The 12,787-nt window shown below is 40.6% G+C and overlaps 1 protein-coding gene across 11 annotated transcripts in view; it reads left to right on the forward strand.

Moving 5' to 3' along the window:
- The first annotated feature begins 2,311 nt into the window (after positions 1 to 2,311).
- LOC109898078 (receptor-type tyrosine-protein phosphatase F-like) overlaps positions 2,312 to 12,787 on the forward strand; it is a 405,249-nt gene continuing 394,773 nt past the window's right edge. For all 11 annotated transcript variants that reach the window (XM_031833586.1, XM_031833587.1, XM_031833590.1 and 8 more), the window contains exon 1: positions 2,312 to 2,654. The gene's annotated coding sequence lies outside the window, so the exon portion shown is untranslated. The remainder of the gene's footprint in view (positions 2,655 to 12,787) is intronic.

The raw sequence follows: 12,787 nt of genomic DNA on the forward strand, positions 1-12,787 counted from the left end.
AGGCAGTTAGATTTGGGTATGATTTTTTAGGTGACATTTTAAAATAAGGGGCGGATCCCTTCTTAGGGCTGGCATCCCGTTAACGGGATGGTATGACAAGTGAAAGTGCAGGGCACCAAATTCAAAACAACAGAAATCTCATAATTAGAATTCCTCAAACATACATGTATTTTTAAAGGTAATCTTGTTGTTAATCCCACCACAGTGTCTGATTTCAAATAGGCTTTAGAGCGAAAGCACCACAAACAATTATGTTAAGTGACCACCAACTCACAGAATAACCCAGACATTTTTCCAGCCAAAGAGAGGAGTCACAAAAAGCACAAATAGAGATAAAATGAATCACTAACCTTTGATGTTCTTCATCAGATGACACTCATAGGACTTCATGTTACACAATACATGTATGTTTTGTTTGATAAAGTTCATATTTATATAAAAAAATCTGAGTTTACATTGGCGAGTTATGTTCACTAGTTCCAAAAACATCCAGTGATTTTGCATAGCCACATCAATTCAACAGAAATGAAGTGAAAATAGAAATGAAAAAATAAGAAATGAAAATATAAGTTTCCACATGGAATTATAGATATACCTCTATAGATATAGATATACCTCTCCTTAAGGCAACCGCTGTGTCATATTTCAAAAAAACTTTACGGAAAAAGCAAACCATGCAATAATCTGAGACGGCACTCAGAAAATAAATAAAATTATCCGCCATGTTGGAGTCAACAGAAATCAGAAATGACATTATAAATGTTACCTTACCTTTGATGATCTTCATCAGAATGCACTCCCAGGAATCCTAGTTCCACAATAAATGCTTGATTTGTTCGATAATGTCCATTATTTATGTAAAAGTAGCTACTTTTGTTAGCGCGTTTTGTACACAAATCCAAACGCTCGTGCAGGTCCAAGTTATATTACAGGTCGAAGAAACTTGTCAAACTAAGTATAGAATAAATCTTTAGGGTGTTGTTATCATAAATCTTCAATAAAGTTCCAACCGGAGAATTCCTTTGTGTGTAGAGAAGCCATGGAACGCAGGTCGCTATCATGTGAATTGCGCGTGACCAGCCCTTGGCTCTCTGCCAGACACCTGGCTCATTCAGCTTCCATTCAGGCCCACAACACAGTAGAAGCCTCATTCAAGTTTCTAAAGACGGTTGACATCTAGTGGAAGCCCTAGGAAGTGCAACTTCATCCATATCCCACTCTGAATTCAATAGGGGCTGGGTTGAATAAACGACCAACCTCAGATTTCTCACTGTTTGGATTTCTTCTCAGTTTTTTGCCTGCCATATGAGTTCTGTTATACTCACAGACATCATTCAAACAGTTTTAGAAACTTCAGAGTGGTTTCTATCCAATACTAATAATAGCATGCATATATTAGCAACTGGGACTGAGGAGCAGGCCGTTTACTCTGGGCACCTCTGGGCACCTTTCATCCAAGCTACTCAATACTGCCCCTGCAGCCATAAGAAGTTATTAAGGCCTTTAAAAGCACAAGGGATATAAAACATGCTGTAATGTTTCTAAACATTCTACCTAGCAGCTAACCAGTTTGCACCATTTCTTTGTAATTACAGTAAAATACTGTGAAATACAAACCCCTCCCCTTCCTTCATCCTTTCATTCATTCATTCCGATTAAGGTAGCATTTACTTTTTTTTTGTTACAGTATATATGTTTTTACAGTATAATACAATACATTTCATGGTATCATACTGTGTGTCATTACACAGTACTTGCTTTGATACCATATTTATATTACAGTAATTGTACTGTAATATGAACTACAGAATTTTACTTGCCACCAAGCTGCCTGTAAGCTAATGTACTGTCAAATTCATGGTAGCCCCTTTACAGTGTAGCCTTCTATCCTTGTCTGCCTCCTTACTGCTAGCCTACATTCGTCACATTGCCTACCTTAGTTACACCCAACAACTCCACCCTGATTTTCAACCCTGGATGATAACTCCAAAGCCTAATGAAAGTGATATTAGGCATACTCTGAAAAAATATAATACAAATAATAAATTATACGCTACATGTTCTCTATTGCCTAATGCCTGAACCCTCAATATTTCAAATGAAAATCATCATCACAGTTATCAGGCTATTTACTTTTAATATGGAGACGAACTGAAAAGGAAAAATGAAACCATAACTAGAAAACCATATATATATATATGTATTGTTTTAAATCCTCATCATTCCGTAAATCATCGACCATATCCGACAAAGCCCGAGAATGCTGCGAACAATTTGTGTGAGAGCAGAGAAGGGATTATTGTGCATTCTTGAGCGCTACAGAGGAGAGCGAGAAAGAGCGCATTTCACTGTGCGATAAACAGCGGTTGAGCTACTGAGAGGAGAGGAGACATTCGGACACATTGCTTCTCTACTTGGAAAATATATGGTCTAATTCAGCAGAACTGTCCATCAGGTCCTATACATCTCAAGGATTATACTTTAAATTCCTCCTTGTGTAGCCTATTACGGAGGACGCACGCCCGGAGGAGAGTAGAGGTGGACATCGGGACTGAGAAGGAAAGGAATTGTATTCTTTCTGAAGTGGATCGAGAGAACCAAGTGGTTGCTATTTTCGAAGACAGAAATGCCAATGACCAGGGGACCTAGAGAGAGTGAGTTTTTGCATTTAATATACTATTGACAATTCATGATTGTGGTGTTTGTTTGACTGACATTTGAATCACATGTATTGTTCAGGAGTGGCCGCATTTTAGCCCACTGATAATGATGACCACTGATTTGGAATATAGCCTGGCTATTGGTAAGAATAATTTCGTCATCTTGAAAAGTTGTGTGCTGAGTATGAGAGGGATATTGTTTTTCTGGCTACTTCATGACAGAATACATCCAAATGTCAATCGATTCAGAGCTTGTTCGAGATCAATACGGCTGTGTACACGCCTCACGGGCAAATAGCAGGCAGGAGCACCTGTCAAGCAGCTCTATGCTCTGCTCTGTTCACCCGTTGAACCTGTTACATAGAGACAAACAGGTTGGGTGAATTACAGGGTGGAGAGGGGTCAATTAACGAAACATTGTATCCTTTGTCACAACACATTGGCATGTAAATTATTTGAACTATTCCGTTTTATAACAGCCTAGTTGTTTGCACAATACTTGACATGTATCGAATTTGCTATTGGATAGGCTACCAATAAGATACTAATTAACATAATTGTAAAATCTTAGTAGACTATTTGTTAAAATACTGGTGTAGGATCTTATTTTGATCACCCTGATGCAAGCGAACTTTCCTGCAATGCAGGAAAAAAAATGTGTAGTGTATTTGAGTTTTAAAAAGGCTTCAAGAAGTTTGTAATTTCCACGTTGACATTTACGGTACAAAAATGTATCAACCCCTACAAAAATGTTCATTATAATCCACATAATAATTCACATTTGCTATTGCTGCAGGATTTTTATCCTGCTGTAGCAAACTAGCTCAAATTAAGATCCTACACCTGTCTAATACATAGGCTACTTGAAGGCCATTATTCAAACCCACATATCTGCCGTCCACAAGAAGCAAATCAGGCTGCGTTTAGACAGGCAGCCCAATTCAGTTTTTTTGTCCGCTATTTGGTCTTTTGACCAAATGCATCAGATCTTTTCACTCCTAATCTTTTTCAGATCTGTGAAAAAAAGATCAGAATTGGGCTTCCCTGTCTAAACGCAGTCTTAGTGGTCTGTGCAAACTGGTGTTTGTGATGGAACTCACCGTTTTGCACTGATCTATTTCTGGTTGTTTGCAAATAGGGAAACAGGCTATCGTGGCTTTTATTTGTCACATTATATGGAACATGTGAATATGACGATGTATGGGTCTATTGGGATAAATAATTTATTTTCAGTTATTTCAGTTATTTCTCATCAATCCACATTATGCATTACTTTCAGAGCCCCTAAATTATGCCATCAAGGTTGGAATTTATTTGCCTGGCTAGGCATTTCTTTCCCACTGTCATTTGTGTAGAATAAAACCCTCTGGGCACACTACGTCATTTCAATGTGGATAATTGGCTAGTATTTGAAAAAAAAACAGCAAACATTTTGTTGAATTTCCAATGTGTTATCACCTATGCGTTCAACCATCTCAAAGCACAACCAAATTCCAATGAAAAACAATGTCTGATATACGGTTCAGTTGTCGCCCAAATGTCTATCACTGCGCGTTCAACTATTTTAAAGCACAGCAAAGTTTAAATGGGAATACAATGTCAGATATTTGTATTATTTAAGCAACAGAATAATGTGTTATCACTCTTCTTCATATAATAGCAGAACCAAATGACCTGGACTGCAGTTGAGATTACAATAAAAGTACATGGTGCAAGAGATCAATGCCATTCGAGATTCTGTGCAGAATATTAGAATATTAAGGCGATTGTGAAGATCTCCACAGAACATCGACGATCTATCTATGCATGCCATATTGAACATGCACACTCTATAAACTCAGCAAAAAAAGAAACGTCCCTTTTTCAGGACCCTGTCTTTCAAAGATAATTCGTAAAAATACAAATAACGTCACAGATCTTAATTGTAAAGGGTTTAAACACTGTTTCCCATGCTTGTTCAATAACCAATAAACAATTAATGAACATGCACCTGTGGAATGGTCATTAAGAAACTAACAGCTTACAGACGGTAGCCAATTAAGGTCACAGTTATGAAAACTTAGGACAGTAAAGAGGCCTTTCTACTGACTCTGAAAAACACCTAAAGAAAGAAGCCCAGGGTCCCTGCTCATCTGTGTGAACGTGCCTTAGGCATGTTGCAAGGAGGAATGATGACTGCAGATGTGGCCAGGGCAATACATTTCAATGAGCGTACTGTGAGACGCCTGAGACAGGATGGACTGCTGATCGTCCTCGCAGTGGCAGACCACGTGTAACAACACCTGCACAGGAACGGTACATCCGAACATCACACCTGCGGGACAGGTACAGGATGGCAACATCAGGAATGCACAATCCTTCCATCAGTGCTCAGACTGTCCGCAACAGGCTGAGAGAGGCTGGACTGAGGGCTTGTAGGCCTGTTGTAAGGCAGGTCCTCACCAGACATCACCGGCAACAATTTCGCCTATGGGCACAAATCCAACGCCGCTGGACCAGATGGGACTCGCAAAAAATGCTCTTTGCGGTTTTGTCTCACCACTGGTGATGGTTGGATTCACGTTTATCATCGAAAGAATGAGCGTTACACCGAGGCCTGTACTCGGGAGCGGGATCGATTTGGAGGTGGAGGGTCCGTCATGGTCTGGGGCGGTGTGTCACAGCATCATCAGACTGAGCTTGTTGTCATTGCAGGCAATCTCAACGCTGTGTCACAGGCTTGTCAAAAAAACGAAACAATTGTTAAACAAATCAAAATATATTTTATATTTGAGATTCTTCAAGCAGCCACCCTTTACCTTGATGACAGCTTTGCACACTCTTGTCATTCTCTCAACCAGTTTCACCTGGAATGCTTTTCCAACACTCTTGAAGGAGTTCCCACATGTGCTGAGCACTTGTTGGCTGCTTTTCCTTCACTCTGCGGTCCGACTCATCCCAAACCAACTCAATTTGGTTGAGGTCGGGGGATTGTGGAGGCCAGGTCATCTGATGCAGCACTCCATCACTCTCCTTCTTGGTAAAATAGATCTTACACAGCCTGGAGGTGTGTTTTGGGTCATTGTCCTGTTGAAAAACAAATGATAGTCCCACTAAGCCCAAACCAAATTGGATGGTGTATCGATGCAGAATGCTGTGGTAGCCATGCTGGTTAACTCTGCTTTGAATTCCAAAAAAATCACAATTAAAATTTGATTTGATTTGACCAGAAAAGCACCCCACACCATAACACCTCCTCCTCCATGCTTTATGGTGGGAAATTAACTTCCGTTCACCCACACATCGTATCACAAAGACATGGTGATTGGACCCAAAAATCTCCAATTTGGACTCCAGTCCAAAGGACAAATTTCCAGCGATTTAATGTCCATTGCTCGTGTTTCTTGGCCCAAGCAAGTCTCTTCTTCTTATTGATGTCCTTTAGTAGTGGTTTCTTTGCAGCAATTCGACCATGAAGGCCTGATTCACATAGTATCCTCTGAGCAGTTGATGTTGAGATGTGTCTGTTACTTGAACTCTGTGATGCATTTATTTGGGCTGCAATTTCTGAGGCTGGTAACTCCAATGAACTTGTCCTCTGCAGCAGAGGTACCTCTGAGTTTTCCTTTCCTGTGGCAGTCCTCATGAGAGGCAGTTTCATCATAGTTCTTGATGGTTTCTGCTACTGAACTTGAAGAAACTTTCAAAGTTCTTGAACATTTCTGTATTGACTGACCTTCATGTCTTAAAGTAATGATGGACTTTCGTTTCTCTTTGCTTATTTGAGCTGTTCTTGCCAATATGGACTTGGTCTTTTACCAAATATGGCTATCTTCTGTATATCCCGCCTAACTTGTCACAACACAACTGATTGGCTCAAACGCATTACGAAGGAAAGACATTCCACAAATTAACTTTTAAGAAGGCAGACCTGTTAATTGAAATGCATTCCTGGTGACTACCTCATGAAGCTGGTTGAGAGAATGCCAAGAGTGTGCAAAGCTGTCATCATTGATTTGTTTAACACTGTCACGCCCTGACCTTAGCGAGACTTTGTTAATCTGTATTTGGTTAGGTCAGGGTGTGACTTGGGTGGGCAAATCTGTGTTTCTATTTCTTTGTTGGCCTAGTATGGTTCCCAGTCAGAGGCAGCTGTTTATCGGTGTCTCTGATTGGGGATCATACTTAGGCAGCCATTTCCCAACTTCAGTTGTGGGATCTTGATTTTGTTAGTTATTGTATAGCCTGCAGAACTTTACGTTCGTGGTTCTTTTGTTGTTTTTGGGGTGTTCATCAAAATAAAGAAAGATGCACGCTATCCACCCTGCACCTTGGTCTCATTCCAACAACAGACGTAACAAACACTTTTTTGGTTACTACATGATTCAATATGTGTTATTTCATAGTTTTGATGTCTTCACTATTATTCTAGAATGAGTAGTTGTTCTAAAACTGTTGACCGGTAGTGTATGTACAGTAGCTTTGATTGGACTGACTCATACTCATACTTTCACAATCTTAGCTAGCAATCATCATCATAAATCAAGTTGACCATCTACTGGCCGTGATCTCAAGATAATTGGTTCCGTGATCTCAAGATTTACATGCTAAAATTACCACTGTTCCTTGAAGAGACCCATCCAAGTCACAGGACCATTGCCTATGATTTAGCTCAACAGGCTAACTCAGTTTTTACTCAGTCAGTCACATGTTAACATTAGAATATCTTCCCTTTCCAGAAACTTTAAACTAACACACTAAGAATATTGTATTTGGTACAAATCATACCCTACATTCTAGACCTCAGGTGACTCTGATAATGATTGATAATGATCTGATAAATACTGATTCTACATCTGCATTGCTTGCTGTTTGTGGTTTTAGGCTGGATTTCTGTATAGCACTTTGTGACATCGGCTGATGTAAAAAGGACTTCAGAATACATTTGAATGAATTTGATTGATAATGAATGGTGTGCCTGTTGACTAAGTTGAGGAGACTAAATTACTTGGTGTTACCTTGGATTGTAAACTGTCATGGTCAACAACATATTGATTCAATAGTTCTGAAGATGGGGAGAGGTCTGTCCATGATAAAGAGATGTTCTTCTGTTTTGAGACCACACTCCACAAAGCATGTTCTTTAAGCTCTAGTTTTATCTCATCTTGATTATTGCCCAGTCATATGGTCAGGCGCTGCAAAGAAGGACCTAGAAAAACTACAGCTGGTCCAGAACAGAGAGGCACGTTTTTCTCTTCACTTTAATCAGAGGGCTAATATCAATACTATGCATGCCAGTCTCAGAGATTGACTGTATCACTTCTTGTTTTTATTGGAAACATTCATGTGTTGAAAATTCCAAATTGTTTGCATAATCAACGTACACACAGCCCAGACACACACACTTACCCCACCAGGAATAGGATCTTAATAGATTATAGCCAAAATGGTTTGAACGCTAGAGCCAAATTCATACAAATATTGGGTTCAGAAACTGCCAGAAGCTTCTGTTTACCACAGTAAGCATTTCATTCTATCTGTTCTCCTCTATTTTTGCTGGCTGGCAAAGTACCAGGATGTTGTGTCTGGTTTTGAATCTGAACGTATAGAACTCATTTTGAAAACAGAATCTGAATGCATCTGAGAAGTTAAATATATGAAACGTTGATGAACTTGAAATTATAGTTTGTAACCTTGATAAACACAATATCTACCATATTGCAACTGAATATATAAACATTACATTTGAATCTTCAATTAAAATTTAAATTAAATGTTCAAATTGAATGCAATATTCAATATATTCAGATTCAAATCATGAATTATAAGGTCAATTTATGAGTTCAATGATTACATTTGTGCATAAAAAAATCTCAAAAATATATACATTCAAATTCAATATACAAAATGTTATTTTTTATTTCATTTAACCTCTATTTAACTAGGCAAGTCAGTTAAGAACAAATTCTCATTTACAATGACTTTACAATGACGGCCTAGGAACAGTGGGTTAACTGCCTTGTTCAGGGGAAGAACGACATATACAAATGACAAATGATGTAATTCAAGTACAATTTCTGTTGGCACTGAAATCGCTCCATATGTAGGACTATGAATGCTCTAGCCTTGATAATTATTATTATTTATTTATTTTGTCATTTGAAAATCAACCAGTGCTCCACACAGCAGTGCTCACATATAGCAAGTGTCTATGTAGTCTGTCCAGGGAGAGGAGTTAGATTTGAGGAGGAAGATCCAACATCGTCTATTGGGTTTGATGCATTCATTTTCCTCCCTTCAAATCCAACTCGTCCTCGCTGTTGTCTGCGTGACTTGCCTGGCTGCTGCTTTGTGCAGAACCGTTACAATAGGTAGTATTGGTTCGACTTGAAGCATACATTTAGCATTTATTTCATCTAATATTACCACATACCATTTTTTTTTTAAATTATGATAATGCCCTTTAGTCTAAGAGCTGTTTGAAAAGACCGCGTGACATTTTATCCTGCTTTGGTGGGATGGGGTTTTAGTTAATAGACCAATAAGAAAGAGAGTTCCAAACCTCTCTACCAATAACAACTAGTTTTCAGTTTTCCCCTCTCCACTCAGACCACTCCCAGACAGTCCTAGCAAAGAGAGATTGCTCTTTGCTAAGAATAAATGTTTCTTTCTTTCTGACCATTTTAATTGAAAACAATCACAGTAAGTTACTTAATTGTTAAATGATCAAATTGGACCTTTAAGAATGGTATTATTGTCACATTATTATAACACCTATGATCATGATACACTATACTGTTTATACAAATTAGTGGATTCGGGTATATTTCAGCCACAATCGTTGCTGACGTGTATAAAATTGAGCACACAGCCATGCAATCTCCATAGTCAAACATTGGCAGTAGAATGGCCTTACAGAAGAGCTCAGTCCCTTTCAACGTGGCACCGTCATAGGATGCCTCCTTTCCAACAAGTCATTTTGTCACATTTCTGCCCTGCTAGAGCTGCCCTGGTCAACTCTAAGTGCTGTTATTGTGAAGTGGAAACGTCTAGGAGCGACAATGGCTCAGCCATGAAGTGGTAGGCCAAAAAAGCTCACATAATGGGACTGCCGAGGACTGAAGCACATAGCGCGTAAAAGTTGTTGTTCTCGGTTGCAACACTCACTACCAAGTTCCAAACTGCCTCGGGAAGCAACGTCAGCACAATAACTGTTCATCAGGAGCTTCATGAAATGGGTTTCCATGGCCGAGCAGCCGCACACAAGCCTAAGATCACCATGCGCAATCCAAAGCATCGGCTGGAGTGGTGTAAAGCTCGCTGCCATTGGACTCTGGAGCAGTGGAACCACATTCTTTGGAGTGATGAATCACGCTTCACCATCTGGCAGTCCAACGGACTAATCTGGGTTTGGCGGATGCCAGGAAAATGCTATCTGCCCCAATGCTGGTACAGGCTCCTTAGATCCAGTGAGGGGAAAACTTAAATCTACAGCATACAATGACATTCTAGATTATTCTGTGCTGCCAACTTTGTGGCAACAGTTTGAGGAAGTCCCTTTCCTGTTTCAGCATGACAATTCCCCTGTGCACAAAGTGAGGTCCATACAGAAATGGTTTGTCGAGATCATTGTGGAAGAACTTGACTGGCCTGCACAGAGTCCTGACCTCAATCCCATCGAACACCTTTGGGATGAATTGAAACGCTGACTGTGAGCCAGGCCTAATCGCCCAACATCAGTGTCTGACCTCACTAATGCTCTTGTGACTGAATGGAAGCAAGTCCCTGTGGCAATGTTCCAACATCTAGTGGAAAGCCTTCCCAGAAGAGTGAAGGATGTTATAGCAGCAAAAGGGGGACCAGCTCCATATTAATGCCCATGATTTTGGAATTAGATGTTTGACGAGCTGTTGTCCACATACTTTTGGTCATGTAATGTTTGTGGCAACAATAATGCACATTTTTACAGAGTAACTATTAGAATTTCTAGTAATTCCTGCATTTTGGCATTTACTATATCATTTACTGAGTATTTAAGATCTAATTTCAGTGGCTTTGTCTCTTCCCACATTGCTCTTCAGTAATCCCAGTTCTCCGTCATTTCAAAGTACACCTGCATTCAAAAGAAACTAGAATTGAAATCTAAATACTGTAAAGTATGTATATTGTTTTAAAAATTATTATCTGTGTGGCATATTCGGGAGCACTTCAGTAAATTGTTAGCTCTTAGTAAATGACCCTTCATTTTCAATTGCTCATGATCATTAGTCACCAACTATACTTTAAGCATACTTTTTGATTACTAGTTTTTTTGTACGTTTATTTAACTAGGCCAGACAGTTAAGAACAAATTCTAATTTTCAATGACGGCTTAGGAACAGTGGGTTAAACTGCCTGTTCAGGGGCAGAACGTACCTTGTCAGCTCAGGGATTTGAACTTGCTCTAACCACTAGGCTACCCTGCTGCCCCAGTTTAGTATACATCCCATGGCAAAACTAGTTGTACATTTGCCTGATGCCTCAATGGTTCACAGTCTGCATGAGTTTTCTAGTCATGTTGATATTCACTGAGTGTGAATGTTTTCGCTTTGAACCTCAACAGAAAGCAACTGATTTGCTTTGACATTTAAAAGCGATAGTCAGCATATGTTTCATATATGCAGTACATACATACCACGCTTTACAAGTGAAATGATATTTCAGTCGGGTGCATGTTACATCTTTCAAATATGTTATAATGTCATTCTTACACCTGATAATGTAAAACACATTTCACTGCACCTATCAGCCATAGTAGTACGGCACCTCTGGAGCAAATTAGGGTTAAGTGCCTTGCTCAAGGGCACATCAGATATTTCACCTTGTCGGCTCAGGTATTTCGAATTAGTGACCTTTGGGTTACTGGCCCTTCTAACCGCTAGGCTACTTGTGTAATGATGTGCGCTGAGAGTCGGGAAGCAAGTTCAGGGAGTGAGTGTTATAATAAATAAAACGGAACATAATACAAAACAAGAAACACTACTAACAGCACCCAGACATGAAACTGAAACAGAAACAATGACGCCTGGGGAAGGAACTAAAGGGAGTGACATATATAGGGAAGGTAATCAAGGAGGTGATGGAGTCCAGGTGAGTCTGATGATGCGCAAGTACGCGTAACGATGGTGACAGGTGTGCGCAATAACAAGCAGCCTGGTGGTCTAGAGGTCGGAGAGGGAGCAAATGTGTCAGTACCCCCTCCCCGCACGATGCCAACCAAAATGACGATTCCGGGGATCAGGAGCAGACCGGTCACCTCTGCTGAGGCACGGAAAACCTGTCAGTCCGGCTGAGACGCGGGAGCATGGCAACCTAGAGGGCCGGAGAGAGCATACGTGATGGTACCCTCTCCCTGGTGTGTTTCGGCTCCTGCCGCAGGATGCCAACCAAAGAGACGATCCCGGGGATCAGGAGAGGACCAGTCACCCTGGCTGATGCGCTGTAACCTGTCGCCAGCTGGGGCACGGGAACATGGCGACCTAGAGCGCTGGAGATAGAGCATACGTGACAGTACCCCTTCCCCGGGGCGTTCGGCTCCTGCCGCAGGACGCCAACCACATGGACGATCCCGGGGATCAGGAGCCGACCGGTCGCCTCCGTTGAGGTGCAGAAACCTGTTCACCCAATGGCTGAACTGGAAAGAAACATTTACACTGGGTGCATTCCAAATGGCAACCTATTCCCTAGAAAGGGCACTACTTTTGACCTGAGCACTATGGGCCCTAGTCAAAAGTAGTGCACTATAAAGAGAAGAGAGTGCCATTTTGGAAGCAGGCACTGTGTGGTGTGGACTGGGGATGGATGGATGAATTAAATGATCTGCATAAACCACAATAACAACAGTGCCCAAGCTGTAGGGTTCTCTTTGTCTGTCCCCAAGAAGGGACAGGAACATGTAGTGTGTCACTTGGTTGTCAATGTATTGTCCGTCTGCTGATTGACCTATCTGCAGAAAAGTCCAGGTTCTCTCTTTGCTTTCATTTCCCAACAATTGAACAGCAACAGAGTGGCTCTGGGATTTCAATTACACCGGCCCATTGTTCGACCAGCATACAGGGTATGGTTGGCAATGTTTTTGTCTCGTCACAGGGCAAGGAGAAGATCCTATC

This window comes from Oncorhynchus kisutch, linkage group LG10 (assembly GCF_002021735.2).
Source record: "Oncorhynchus kisutch isolate 150728-3 linkage group LG10, Okis_V2, whole genome shotgun sequence".
In the NCBI taxonomy this organism is placed as follows: domain Eukaryota; kingdom Metazoa; phylum Chordata; class Actinopteri; order Salmoniformes; family Salmonidae; genus Oncorhynchus; species Oncorhynchus kisutch.